Below are 15,303 nucleotides of genomic sequence, written 5' to 3'. Positions count from 1 at the left end.
CTAAGAATAAAGTCCTTTTATCCTCAGTGTAAGCTTTCTGGTCTAACTGCTGCCTGAGCTGTCTCTGCCTCCTCGACCGCCACTATTTTACCATACCTTAAGAAAGGGCGATCCCCACACTCCACCACTCCAAACGTGTCCCACCAATCTCCTTTTCACCCCACTTTATACTCTGAGCATTATTGCCTGAAAAGTCTGTGGAGAAAAAGACTCTAAGACAATTTAAGTGGGAGATAAGAGAGCAGCAGCTTCAATGAGCACCCAGGCTCACCCAGGAATGCCCATCCACGCTCATGCCCCAGCACTGGTTTCATGGGTTTATAACAATATCTGTCCAATCCCCCTTCACTCTCCCCTCAGTCCTGCCCTGTTACGCCTCCAGCACACCCATCTGGAATTGAGTCTGGGGAGGGTTTGGGACCCCCTCTTCATCATCTTCATCTCCCTCACAGCACACAGGGCAGTTGAAGGTTTTCAAGTGTTCTGGGCTCAGAGGTGACTCGGCCTATGTTTGTGTCTCGTGGTGCAGGCCTTGAGGTGCTTTTCAGCCTTTGCCTTGAAAACAAGACTAAACAGCTCATGAAATGTTGAGGGGTTGATATGGGGTAAGGGTTGGTGTGCATAAACACTGAACTTAAAGCTACTAGAAATACTGGTACACTAAAATCTATAGTCATTATAGCTCACTATAGCTACTTCTAAAACTTATAAAATTAAAAATCAAAAATCAAAAAACCCTCTGAGGCATCAGCATGATGTTGATACCACTGGTTAAAGGTGTGGGGTTGGGTCCCCACCATCTGGTTTGCCCATATATTGGTCAGACACAGGGGCAACTCACTAAGTTCTTAATCCAACAGAAGGAGAATTAAGGAATGACACTGGAAAGGTTATTGGTGTGATAGAGGTTAAATTGGGGAAAAAATGGGTAATACATCAATTTCTCTATTTGCCAAACACCCTGAAACATTTTCTATAGAAAGATGAATTGGAAAACCTAAGGCAGAAATTAAATTTTAAAAATGGGGATATTGAAATCATAATTCCTGAGACTACGCATGTCAGTGCAGCAGCTCTTCTTGGGAATGAAAATAACTCCAGTCAGCAGCCACATCCCAGCTGAAGTTGAACATGCAGTTGTTCCTATTGTGTGGGCCAGTGGAATTCCAGGAAAGTCATAAAGGACAGAACCTGTAAGAATTACCCCTAAGGCAGGAGCTGGGAAGGCAAAATCAGTATCCTTTCAAGTTAGAAAGCCAAGTTGGATTGGTTCCAATAACAGACAAATTTGCTAAGCATGGTTTGTTTGTAGAATTTAAATCCAAGCACCCATAAAGAAAGAAATGGGAAAGGTTATTGATTAGTGCAGGACCTGAGAGAAAGTCCTTAAATGATAACCTAAAGAACCTGAAAGGATTAGATTTAAAAGATGCCTTTTTCTGTGACCCCTTGAGAAAGGAAAATTTTTGCTTTGAATGAGAAAGTCTGGAAACTGGGAAGGAAGAGAAGGAGCCCCCTGTCTCCTCCTGAGCCATGAACAGTCCATGAACTGCCATCCTGGGCATGGCAGGGTGGTGCCAACTATGGTGTCGCAGGTTTGGCCTAGCTGTTGCCAACCCTGGACTGGCCCCCCTTCCCCCCCCAGAACCTTCCCAGCAAAGGAAAGAAAAAAAAACTGAAAAGAAACGCACTCTAAAGAAACTGAACTGAATAAAAAGAATAAATTATATTTACTAACATTTACAAACCACACTGTATACACAACACATAGGATCCCACCTCCCAGGGGAGAGGGGAAGGGAGAAAAGGGGATTAATTAGCTGGGAAATAGGGAAGACACCAACCCAACCCAAAGAAACCGAATGAATCAAAAGAAACACAATTAAAAACCTCAAGGAAGGGGAACAAGAATGAAACAATCTCACCCAGGACAGGAGAACCACCAGGCACCGGAGGGACCAGGCTTCAACCACCTCCCTCCAGCTCCTCAGCCAAGGAAGGGAAAAAAAGAACCAAACCACTCCCCCACTGCTACGTGGAAGACACGTGTGGAATACTTGTAACTTCCTTAGATACAATGGTTACTGAGGAAGCCATGGGTCAAACCATTACATTCTCCACCCCTTATTCCACACTGGTCTTTCCACGCAATCTTTGTATTATTGCATTTGCTTATATCCCACACACATATATATATATATATATAGTCCATATGCAGTCCTTCAAGGCAGATGTCTTGTCATCAAGGATCAACACCAGCATCAGTTCAGCTTTAGTCCATTGCCTTTTGGTTAGAGTCACAGTTCCAAGTTGAGGCCTAGTCCACAGGGCTGCCTTATCGTTGGACATCATGGGATACCAGTACCGGCTTTGTTTGGGTTTTTTTCATCTCGTGTCTGGTTTCCTGCAAAACACAACTCAAAGCACATCATTAGTTCTTCCCCAAGGCTAGATTGCCTTGGGGCACACACTGGATCTCACCATCCTTCCTCATTACCCACCAAGTGTTTCCGGACCCTTGGGCAAAAACAATCCCACGAATGGGTTTGTCTTGGCCCGAGGGAGGGGTAATCCAGACAGATTTCCCTAACATGCCTCTCAAGTGAATCGCTGGAACTTTGTCTCCATCTACCGTGTGGAGGGATTCTGCTTGGGCAGGACCAGCTCGATTGACAGAGCCTCTGGTGTTAACCAACCAGGTGGCCTTGGCTAAATGCTTATCCCAGTTCTTGAAGGTTCCTCCACCTAGTGCCTTCAGAGTTGTTTTTAATAGTCCATTGCACCTTTCAACCTTTCCAGCAGCAGGTGCGTGATATGGAATGTGATATACCCATTCAATACCATGCTCCCGTGCCCAAGTGGCTACTAGATTGTTCTTGAAATGAGTCCCATTATCTGACTCAATGCGATCTGGAGTGCCATGCCTCCACAAGACCTGTTTCTCAAGGCCCAAGATAGTATTCCGGGCTGTTGCATGTGGTACTGAATATGTCTCTAACCATCCGGTGGTCACTTCCACCATGGTAAGCACATAGCGCTTACCTTGGCTAGTCTGTGGCAATGTGATGTAGTCAACCTGCCAGGCCTCTCCGTATTTATACTTGTCCCAGCGTCCACCATACCAAAGGGGCTTCAACCTTTTTGCCTGCTTAATGGCAGCACAGGATTCACAATCGCGGATAACCTGGGAGATAGTGTCCATAGTTAAATCCACCCCTCGGTCTCGCGCCCATTTATAGGTTGCATCCCGGCCTTGATGGCCTGAAGCATCATGGGCCCATTGAGCTAGGAACAATTCTCCCTTTTGCTGCCAATCGAGGTCTACTTGTGACACCTCAATCTGTGCAGCTCGGTCTGCCTGTCTGTTATTATCTTGTTCCTCATTAGCTCAACCTTTGGGCACATGGGCATCTACATGGCGGACTCTCACGTTCAATTTCTTTACTCTGGCAGCAATGTCTTGCCACAGATCTGCAGCCCAGATGGGCTTCCCTCTACGCCTCCAATTCATCTTCTCCCACCGGTCTAGCCATCCCCAGAGAGCATTTGTTATCATCCATGAGTCGGTGTACAAGTAAAGCCTTGGCCATCCTTCTCTTTCTGCAATGTCTAGGGCCAATTGGACAGCTTTGAGTTCTGCGAACTGACTCGATTCGCCTTTCCCCTCAGTGGCTTCTGCCACCCGTTGGGTGGGATTCCACACAGCTGCTCTCCACTTCCGGCTCCTCCCTACGATACGGCAAGAACCATCAGTGAAAAGTGCGTAGCGCGTCTCTTCATCTGGCAGCTGATTATATGGTGGAGCTTCTTCAGCTCGACTCACTGACTCTTCCTCTTCTTCATCTGCCAGGCTGAAGTTCCCACCTTCAGGCCAATTGGTTATAATTTCTAGAATTCCAGGGCGATTCGAGCTCCCAATTCGAACACGTTGTGTAATCAAAGCAATCCACTTGCTCCACGTGGCATCGGTGGCATGGTGTGTAGGGGGCACTTTTCCTTTGAACATCCAGCTTAACACTGGTAGTCGAGGTGCCAGGAAAAGCTGGGCTTCGGTACCGATGACTTCTGAGGCTGCTCGTATGCCTTCATATGCTGCTAGGATTTCCTTCTCCATAGGGGTGTAATTGGCCTCAGAGCCTCTGTAGCTTCGGCTCCAGAAACCAAGTGGTCGCCCTCGTGTCTCACCAGGCACCTTTTGCCAGAGGCTCCAGGAGGGACCTTTATCTCCAGCTGTGGAATAAAGTACATTCTTCACATCTGGTCCCGTCCTGACTGGTCCAAGAGCCACGGCATGTGCGATTTCTTGCTTGATCTGCTTGAAAGCCTGTTGTTGTTCAGGACCCCATTGGAAAATGTTCTTTTTACGGGTCACAAAATAGAGAGGGCTCACGATCTGGCTGTACTCTGGAATATGCATTCGCCAGAAGCCTATGGCTCCCAGAAACGCTTGGGTCTCTTTCTTGTTAGTCGGTGGAGCCATTGCTACAATCTTATTGATGACATCGGTTGGAATCTGGCGACGTCCATCTTGCCACTTCACCCCAAGGAACTGAATCTCTCTGGCAGGTCCCTTGACCTTGCTCTTTTTGATGGCAAAACCAGCTTTGAGGAGAATCTGAATAATCTTTCGTCCTTTTTCAAAGACTTCTTCTGCTGTGTCTCCCCATACAATGACATCATCAATATACTGGATGTGTTCTGGGGCCTCACCCTTCTCCAATGTGGCCTGGATCAGCCCATGACAAATGGTTGGACTGTGTTTCCACCCCTGGGGCAATCGGTTCCAAGTGTACTGCACGCCCCTCCAGGTGAAAGCAAACTGTGGCCTGCACTCTGGTGCCAGAGGAATGGAGAAGAATGCATTAGCAATGTCAATAGTGGCGTACCACTTTGCTGCTTTGGACTCCAACTCATACTGGAGCTCCAACATATCTGGCACGGCAGCACTCAGCGGTGGCGTAACTTCATTCAGGCCACGATAGTCCACAGTCAGTCTCCATTCTCCATCTGATTTACGTACAGGCCAGATAGGGCTGTTGAAGGGTGAGTGTGTTCTGCTGACCACCCCTTGGCTCTCCAGCTTCCTGATCATTTTATGGATGGGAATCACAGCATCTCGGTTTGTACGATACTGTCGCCTATGTACAGTTGCAGTGGCCATCGGTACTTCTTGATCTTTGACTTGGAGTAATCCCACAACAGAAGGGTCTTCTGAGAGACCAGGAAGAGCAGACAACTGTTTGGACTCTCCTTCAATCACAGTGGCTACACCAAAAGCCCACCGGTACCCCTTCGGGTCCTTGAAGTGTCCTCTTTTTAAATAGTCCATACCAAGAATGCTAGGGGCTTCTGGTCCTGTCACAATGGAATGCTTTTCCCATTGGTCTCCTGTTAGGCTCATGTCAGCCTCTACCACCGACAGGTCCTGAGACCCTCCGGTAACTCCAGAAATAGACACAGTCTCTGTACTCTCATGTTCTGATGGCATTAATGTACATTGGGCACCAGTATCTACCAAAGCTCGATATTTCTGAGGATCCGATGTGCCAGGCCATCGAACCCACACAGCCCAGTAAACCCGATTATCATCCTCGTCCCTCTCCTCCTCCTGGCAGGAGGCAGGGCCCCTCTATTGTTGTTCCTGGTCGGAGCATTCTCCATCTGACGTGTGCGATGCTCTGTCAGAGGCTCCTTCATCAGCATGGGGGGAGTTGTTTCTTTTGCGTCTCGGAGATCGATGTTTCTTTTCCGGGGTCTTTGCTTCAACTATGTGGACAGCTTTCTTGCCAGCTACTTTCCGTTTTAATTCTTGCACTCGGGCTTTAAGTTTAGAGGTGGGTTCACCGTGCCATTTTTTCATGTTTTCCCCTAGTTCGCGCAGAAAGGCCCACAAGAAACCACGCTCACTTTGTGTCTTACTCCTGGGGCTTCCAGTTTTCTCTCGTGCTGCATGAGATGACCGAGAACGGGAGCGGGAATGAGAACGAGAACTGGAATGAGAATAAGAACGAGACCTTTCTTTGCGACCTCTAGAACATCTGTGTCTAGGTTCTTCTTCATACACAGAGCGTCTAGTATTCCTCTGGTGGCCTCTAGTTCTCCCTCGTGCTGCATGAGGTGACCAAGAACGGGAACGGGACCGAGAACAGGAACAGGAACTTGAACGAGAATGAGAACGAGACCTTTCTTTGTGACCTCTGGGACCTTTGCCTTTAGGTTCTTCTTCATACACAGAGCGTCTAGGATTCCTCCCTACCCTTTCCCCACTGCAGAGGGACGAATGCTGGTAGTTAGAGGGGACCCTCATGGTTTCTGATATTCTCCGTATCCAGTGACACATTCTGTCAACGTGTATCTCATTCTCGTCCATACTTAGAGGGTATGCAGATATCAGACATGGCATATAAGACTTAGGGGCCCCATTCATCACCTTATCCCACATCGGCTGTGTGCATGGCATCTTCTCTGGGACCAAGATGTCATAGTAATTTGGATCGGAGTATATAATCTCCAGCATGGCCAGTTCCCGCAGATACTGGATGCCTTCTTCTGCAGTATTCCACTCTCTTGGAGCACTCACCAAATACTCTTTAAATGGGTATCTTGCCCTCACGGCACAGAGGATTCGGGTCCAGAGGCTGGATGCCATCTCCCCCTGTCCCATTTCCTGTTCTATTTCACGGTCTCGGGCAAGAGATCCCAATTGTTGTGCTTCATGACCTTCCAGCACATGACTACTGGCCCCCTGGTCCCAACATCGCACCAGCCAGGTGAGGATGCGTTCATCGGGCCACCGACTGTAATCCCTTCGTATATCTCGAATCTCCTTTGGGGTCAATGATCGTATAATTTCACTTTCCCTCATTATTTCCTGTCCATCTCTTCCACGTACTATTCTCTCTACCTGTGTTTTTACTCTTCCACTCCTTCGTGGAACCTCTCTCACTTCCTTTCTGACCCTCTCACGCGAAGATGGGGATTGTTCAGGCTGTGAAGATGAGCTTCTATGGTGTTCACTCCGGGAGGATGGGCTCCTACGTCGCCCACGCTGTGGAGAGAGACTTCTACTTCGTTCGAGCCGTGGGGAAAGACTCCTAGCTCGTGCACCCCGTGAAAGGGAGCTCCTGCGTTGTTCATCAGGTCTGATGAATGGAGGTAGCACATAGTCCTTGGAAGGCCGGGGTAAGGGCCTTCCCCGGTCATCTATTCCCTCAAATGTAGGTCTAGTATGGGGAGGTGGAATCATACTTCCAAGAGAGGGTTGCCTTAGGAGAGGCTGAAACGGTCCTTCCTCAGGCTGACGGAAGCGCGTTGACCTCCTCTCTTCCTCCACTGGGTACTTGCGTATGTAGTCAGAGCACCAATCGTCGAATGTTCTTCTATCCCAGGATGCTCGCACCATTCCTTTCCTTTCTCCAGGCATGCCTCTGGTCTCTTTTGGGCGTGCCCCCAGTCCCATTAGGTGTGCCCCATCCCTTGTGACCACTCCTCCCTCTCTGGCGGCTGCTCCCTCTTCTACTGTGACTATTCTTTCCTCTTGTGCCGTCGCTCCTTCCATCGTCACAGTAGTTTCTTCCTCTCTCGCAGCTGCTTCTTCGTCTACTTCTTCTTCTTCTTCTTTTTCTTCTTCTTCTTGTTCCTCTTCTTCTTCTTCTTGTTCCAATTGCGGAGGTGGCTCTATGGGTTTTGTAGTCTCCTTTGTCCTCGTTGTTTTCTTCTTTATGGGGGCAATGATAATCTTCCGGTCCATAACTTCAGTTTGAGTTCCCACAGAGCGAATAGGAACTGTATCCGCGTCGGCTTGAGTTTGAGCTTCAACTGTGGTCTTGGTGGGTTTAGTAGGAATGGCCGCTTCCAGATCTGCAGCTTGAGTCTGAGTTTCCACAGAGCGAATAGAAACTGTATCGACGTCGGCCTGAGTCTGAGCTTCAACTGTGGTCTTAGCAGGCTTAATAGAGATGGCAACCTCCAGATCTACGGCTTGAGTCTGAATTTCTACGGAACAACTGGAAGCTGTATTAGCTTCAGCTTGCGTCTGGGTTTCAGCCGTTGTAGCGGGGACAGCAGAAATAGCCTTGTCCAGATTTGCAGCCTGAGTTTGGGTTTCTGTCGAGCAAACAGAGACTGTATTTGCTTCAGCCTGCGTCTGAGTTTCAGCTGTGGTTGTAGCGGGGACAGCAGAAATGGCCTTGTCCAGATTTGAAACCTGAGTTTGGGTTTCTACTGAGCAAACAGAGGCTGAAACTTGAGTTTGGGTCCCTACAGAGTGAATGGGGGCTTTGTTGGCCTCTGTTTGAGTCTGAGTTTCAACTGTAGTTTTAGCAGGGACAGCGGAGGTAGCCATGTCCGGGTCTGCAGCTTGAGTTTGGGTTTCTACAGATCGGACGGAGGCTGTATTAGTTTCAGCTGCTTGAGTTTGGGTCTCTACAGAAACAACATCAACCTCATGCTGTGTTTGGACTTCACTTTCGGTAGCCTGAACGGGGACTGCACAGGTCTCGGATGGCATATCTCCATATTCTATCCTGTCCTCAAGCCAGTGACAGTAGTCTATGGCACATCGATAAGCACTAGCCAGGCCCCAACACAAAGCAGAGACGCGCGTATACAAGTCCTCATAGGAAAAACACTCTTCTGATAAACAGCGGGCCACCTCAGCAGAGTCACACACTTGTTCTGACGTGAACTTCCAAAAAACGGAGGGTGAGATACGCCCTAGCACTTTACCGAGATCCGTCCAAGGCCCATCCCACCCTGGGACTGGCCTGTCCGAAGCCCCTTCCAAAGTTCCAGCGAGTCCCCCAGAGGCATAGCCTTTCTTAGGTCTAAAACAAGGGAAGCAACAAAGTGCCAGCATTCTTCCAATCTTATACAACAGTTCCATTACCCTCATAAACACTAGTGCTGTCACAATACAATTTAGGTAATAACTGGGACCAATTGTAACAGTAGGGATCTCCCTCAATAGTCCATTAATGTCATAATTTAACAGGCCTTTAATGTCAAGATTCAGGAGGGCCTTACATGGATGACAATTATCAGGCAGACCTAGGTATGTCCCTAGGAGACCTCTCAGAGTGGGAGTAAGCATTAGCACCATCAGTATGTAAAGGAATAGAAAGACACTTAACAGGAGGCCTTTCACTACAAGAGACTGCCAGGCCATGCCAGCATGGTTGGACTGACCTCCTCTGGTACCTCTCAGGTATTTGCTAAAAAGGGTGAAAACCATTCTTTCTATTGTTTACCTTATGCCTGAGTCCTCTGTTCCCAAACAAAAACCTTGTTTATAACAAAAAGATACTCTTTTGATAATACCACTTCAGTTGGCAGTTCTCCCGGCCACTGTTCTCTAAACAGAGAATTATTTACAAAACAGCTCAAGGTCAGTATCTCGGTGGAACCTCCAGTAATGTCGCAGGTTTGGCCTAGCTGTTGCCAACCCTGGACTGGCCCCCCTTCCCCCCCCAGAACCTTCCCAGCAAAGGAAAGAAAAAAAAACTGAAAAGAAACGCACTCTAAAGAAACTGAACTGAATAAAAAGAATAAATTATATTTACTAACATTTACAAACCACACTGTATACACAACACATAGGATCCCACCTCCCAGGGGAGAGGGGAAGGGAGAAAAGGGGATTAATTAGCTGGGGAAATAGGGAAGACACCAACCCAACCCAAAGAAACCGAATGAATCAAAAGAAACACAATTAAAAACCTCAAGGAAGGGGAACAAGAATGAAACAATCTCACCCAGGACAGGAGAACCACCAGGCACCGGAGGGACCAGGCTTCAACCACCTCCCTCCAGCTCCTCAGCCAAGGAAGGGAAAACAAGAACCAAACCACTCCCCCACTGCTACGTGGAAGACACGTGTGGAATACTTGTAACTTCCTTAGATACAATGGTTACTGAGGAAGCCATGGGTCAAACCATTACATATGGGTTGCTCACTATGGACTTCTCCTAAGACCATGATATGAAGTTTGGAAAAAAGCCTGTAAGAATTTCCTCACCTGCACAGATGATGCAAGAGCAGCCTTTAAGCAGCCAAAGCATCCCCTGGTGAGAGCCCCAGCTCTCGAGCTACGAGAGCTCTCAGAATCCTTTGAACTGTTTCCCCGTGAGAGGCAGAATGTCCCTGTGGGAGTGCCTGAACAACTTCTCAAGGATCAGTGAAGAGCCAAAGCCTATTCCAGCCAAAAACCCTGACTAGGAATTGTACACTGATGGAAGGAGCTTTGCTGATGAGGGAAAAGCAGTGACAGGGTGCGCAGTGACCACCAGTGATAAGGGAATTGAATCGTGGCCTCACCAATGACTGTCTGTGCTCAGAGAGCAGAACTAACTGCTCTGAGCCCTGGACATAGGGAAAAAGAGTAAACATCTGGCATTGAGAACTTGCCCCGAGATTGGAAACCATTTCACTTACAAACATGCAAAAGAGGCAGCAGAAAAAGGTACTCTGGCTTTAGTCCCAGAAAAGGAGGTCCTGTTACCTAAAATTGCCCCAAAATATGAGAAAAAAGGACTCTCAGTTAATTGAATCCCTCAAAGCTCACTTTCAAGCTACAGGATGGGCAGTTACCCCTACAGGGCAGGTGATAGTCCAACCTACACTTGTGGAAAAGAGTTAAAAGAGACCATGAAAGAACCCAAACACTGTGGGAGTCACCAAAGCCAGAAAGCTTCCTGGAGACGATTGGCAAAGAGACTTTACTGAGTTACTCCAGAAAAAGGCCTTTCTTTATCGCACCAATAAAGCAAGAAAAGTAGTGAGGGTTCTCTTAAATTCCATTATTCCCTGGTTTTCTAGGAATGTCAGCAGACAAAGCATCACATTTTATTGCAGCAGTGGCACACAAGGCAAGTAACATTTGTCAGGAAACCTGAAGGACATCAGTGCAGGCCCTGCCTATGGCATTGCTGAGAACTGGAGTTCAGCCTGGAAGAAGAAACAATTTAAGCTCCATGAACTACTGGACACTTCAGGATCTCCCCTGCAGAAACTCCAGAGATTCCTGGGGACATCTTAGCCGGTGGATTGGACGCCCCAGCCCTTTCGTTCCTGCGTGGCCACTAGGGCCACACCAAGTGGGGGGACCCTGAGCCTCCACCAGCCAAGGGGAAAGGACCTTTCCAGGTTTTGGTGACCACATTTACAGCAGTCAGAGCTGCAGAAAAGGACCTTGGATACATTATCCTTAAGAAAGTTCATTTGGCTGGAATGCTGAACAGACTGGACCCTAAAATCACCACCTGTGTTTGCAGATTACCTTGAGTTATGATTCAGTACTGTACCTCTTGCACTAAGTGATGGCTCAAAGTGTGCTTTAAATAATGGGACCTTGGCCTGATGGCCACATCTCAAGAGAAAGGGACAATGATATCTGAGTTTTGAGATGTAACAAGAACTGATAGTTTTTGCAGTAGAATGTACCACAGAAACTCTACAGAGCTGAGCCAAGTGATTTAAGGAGACTAACCAAGTAAAGCCAAGAAACAATGGAGAAGGGATTGGAGGCAGCCAGCCAAGCAACACCCAGTTACTCTTTAACCAGGTGTGTTGTCTTACACAACTTCATATAGCAATCAGAGCTTTGGGGGCTCCAGACACAGATGAGCAACAGAGACCCACGAGGAAGCCCCTCAGAGACTTTACAAGGACATGCAGATATGCTGATAAGTTTTGAGAAATGTCATGAATATGTAAAGGAACGCAGGGAATGAACAAGAAATACTCATGTAATGCTGACACATCAGCTGCAGTGAAGATCCCTCTGTGTGCACTTTGGGAACGGATTCCCATGGCACTCAGCGCGCTGTGACCGTGCAGGGTGTCGTGATAAAGACTGAAAGAGAAAAGAGACAAAAAAACCCTAGTTTTGTGAAATTCCTGATAACTCTTTTGCAAAGTGTTGTTTGCACGGCAGGGCCACTAAACAGCATAAAATGCTAGAGCCACTTTCTTCTAGGACAAATTGTCTAGTAATTATAGAAACTAGTGTACCATGAGTTAGAAGTCATACATTAAACTAAGCTAGACATTTCAATAAGATGAAATGGTAAAGATCCAAGATTTTAGAGAGTTAGAGCCAAGGTTTTACAAGTCTGACAGGTCATGTTACTGAACAAAGAAAAAGCAGAAGTCCAACAGTGATGAAGACGCTTCAAGACCACCCCAAAGAGATGAAGTCAGGAGACCACTACCCAAATTCGAAGCCAAAAGGAAAGCTCCACCCAAGATTTTGCCGAGTCATTAATATGGAAATTAGAGGGTGTTAAGGATGAACTTAAGGCTATAAATGGCTTATTTTACACAAACAAGTTAGGCAAGTTTTTGCCCAGTGTGAACTGGCTTGCCTCTAATGTTGTCAATAAATACCTTGCTACTATTAGAATTCATAGTTTCTCTTAGCAGTTATTTTTGCGGCGCTTTTTGCTTTTTAAAGACTGTCTGGCTGCTCAAGCTCAGCAGTTGGGTCTCAGAGGTTTCTTTTCAGAGGTGGTTTTCGGCAACAGGTGGCCCCTCAGAAACTCCCCCAGTGGGGTGACACAGGGGGAACAAACAGGGGTCCCATTCCCAATCCATCCTGGACGCTGGTTGTGCCAATCCCACCCCCAGACTCAGCCTCAATCCCAGCCCTGCATGGAATTGAGTAATTTAGGCATGGGATAAAACAAATTGGGGTGGAATGGAGCCATTTTAGGTAAGATTGGGTTGCTCTGAGGAGACAGATGTATCCCTCTCAGCTTTTGTGGTGCAAACCAGCCAGAGACTGGAATGTTCATGGTTCATGGCTCCAATACCCTCCAGTTGCAAAAGCAGTGGGTTCTTTGGTGCCCATGGGCAAAGGAACCACCCAGGGGCAGAGGGGGAAATGCCCACCCCCGGAGAGGACAGGGTGGACTTTGAGCCAGGGCAGGGAAGGGTTATTTTTATGCTTTTATATCACTACAGACAAGAACCAAAATTGCTCCAAACCTACTTTACATGCAAACAAAACTGTTCTAAACCCTACATATACATATATATCGATAAAGTAAATCTAATCTGCGCCAACGGTTGGGTTAACAAAGCACCTGGGTCACCCTAACCTTCAGGGGGGTTGGGACAGGTGCTGGACAAGGGGAGAGCTTCTAACAGCTGCTCACAGAACCCACCTCTAGAGCCCCTGCTACCAAAATGTGGCCACAGAAACCCAATGCACTGCCCAGCATGGATCACCTGGAAGGTGTGTCATCATGACTCTGCTAAACAGGCTTCATCAGGAATGTTGGTCATCAAGTCTTTACACAACATGGGTCACTGTGGATCATCCAACGTGGGTTCTCCAGTGGGTGATGGAGTTGGAGCAGCAGACGAAGCTCTTCCAGCAGTTGGGGCACTCGTAGGGCTTCCCTTACTGGTGGGTCCGTTGGTGTTGGGTCAAGTTAGCGTACCGGTTGAAGCTCTTCCCACACTCCCCACACTTGTAAGGCCTCTCCCCACTGTGGATGACTGGTGGAGGCAGAGGTGGGACTTCTGGTTGAATCTCTTCCCGCAGTCGGTGCAATGGAAGGGCCTCTCCCCTGTGTGCGTGCACTGATGCACAAGGGCTTGTCAGCTGGTCTGATGTTGAGGAATATTTCAATAACACAGGCCACAGTGTGTTATTGGAAGCTTATGTGCACAGCCCAGGCCATGGAGAGGGAAACGGGGCCCCTGCATCTTTAAGCCTGCTTCAAGAAGAGCAGTAAACAATACAAAGAATGCAGCAGCCATTAGAAGAAGCAGGTAAACACATTGATACAGAAGGACATAGCTTTGAGAAAAGTACCAATCCAGCTGCGTGGTAAAGCAAGCACACCCTAGTCATTAGTCAATGATATTCCTGTACTATTTGTGGACTCAGAAAGTATGCGATATGTGTGTGTGTGTGTAGTATAAACAATAAATCAGAGCACTGACCATACTTTTATGAAGGACATGTCTTTGACTCTGCACCGAAACCTGGAGAGCTCAAAAAATGGACATTTTTTACTTTAATTGGTGGAGAATGCGGGCAAAGAAATGGCGAAAAATCGTCCCCGTGTGTCGGTCGGAGTCTGGACCTGGTAGCTGAGATCAGTGCCGGTGGAACTGCGCTGGTCGTTCATGCTGAGGAGGCAGGGGTAAGAAAAGCCTCCAACGGAACGAGGTGAACGGGCCGCAGTAAGCAAAAGTGAGAGTTGCTCTCTCCCTCCTACCAAAAGTCTTGGCTTATTGCAAAAATGGAAGCCGAGACGGCTGCTGCGAAATGGCTTTTGCTGAGCATACTGGCTAAGCGTGGTGAGGCAGTCAGCGAAGAATTGTTTGAAAAGCTCGTTGTATGGGCTAAAGAGCAAGGCTTTTTCCAAAGCCCGCCCACGTTGTTTATGTGGGAAGCCATGAGAAAAAAACTCTGGTATGAAATCAGAAATAAGAGGAAACTTGCAAGGGACGCGTGGCAGAACGTAAAAACCGAAAACACTGCCGTGGTTTTCCGTGCTAGCCATGATCGGCTCCTGCTCCCACCGCCGCAGCCCCCCGCTGCAAGCCATCTTGGGGGGACATCTTTAGAAGTCACACACAAGCGCTGGCTTTCGCCTTGTTCTTGCCACTAGTTCTTGCTGGCCCGGAGCTGGCGTTACAAGTCTGGCTCTGGTCTCTATGAGAAGCTGCTGCTGCCTCTTTACCCCCTCAGCCCTGGCCACCACTGCTGCGGTGCCAGCTCACGCCGCTTTTGGTGATTGCTGCCCGACCGCCCCACTCCGCTCCCGCCTGCTGCTGTTTTTTTTTTGCTGCCTTGGGATCGCCGCTTTTCCCCTCCCGCCGCCCCTCGCTGCTTTTCACACAATCCCAGAGTCGGCGCAAGAAAGAAAGACAGCACAGAATGGGACATAGGACACGAATCTGTACTTGCAAAGGACAGTATATCCCCTATCGCACCACGTGGACTTTGTTCTGTATCGTCTCCGAGCTCCACACATTCCCTTCAGCCTGCAAAACGCCGTAAGTTTCCAAAAACTGCTCTCTTAACTCTTTTTTGCTTTGTTTTCATCTGTGGAAGCTGCAAAAACTTGTTTCCAGTTGTATTCCAGCTTTCCGATGCGAGAGAATTTTTCCTGCGTAGTTTGAAAATGGCGCTTCCTACTCCGAGATGGGAGGGACCAGCCTCCCCTCCGATGGGGAGGGAGGTGAGCTCCCTCCTATGCGCCACTGAGCTTCTACTGTCATGCGCAAGTCTCGCAGGGCATTGTGGTTTTTGTAGTTGGACAGGCAAAGCTTTGCATTACGTCATC

The 15,303-nt window shown here is 48.0% G+C and overlaps 1 pseudogene; it reads right to left on the bottom strand.

Moving 5' to 3' along the window:
* Nucleotides 1–15,303, bottom strand: part of LOC139682996 (zinc finger protein 154-like) — a 75,269-nt pseudogene that overhangs the window by 53,163 nt on the left and 6,803 nt on the right.

This window comes from Pithys albifrons, chromosome 26 (genome assembly GCF_047495875.1).
Source record: "Pithys albifrons albifrons isolate INPA30051 chromosome 26, PitAlb_v1, whole genome shotgun sequence".
NCBI classification, from domain to species: Eukaryota; Metazoa; Chordata; class Aves; order Passeriformes; family Thamnophilidae; genus Pithys; species Pithys albifrons.
This window is presented reverse-complemented; position numbering and strand designations above follow the sequence as displayed.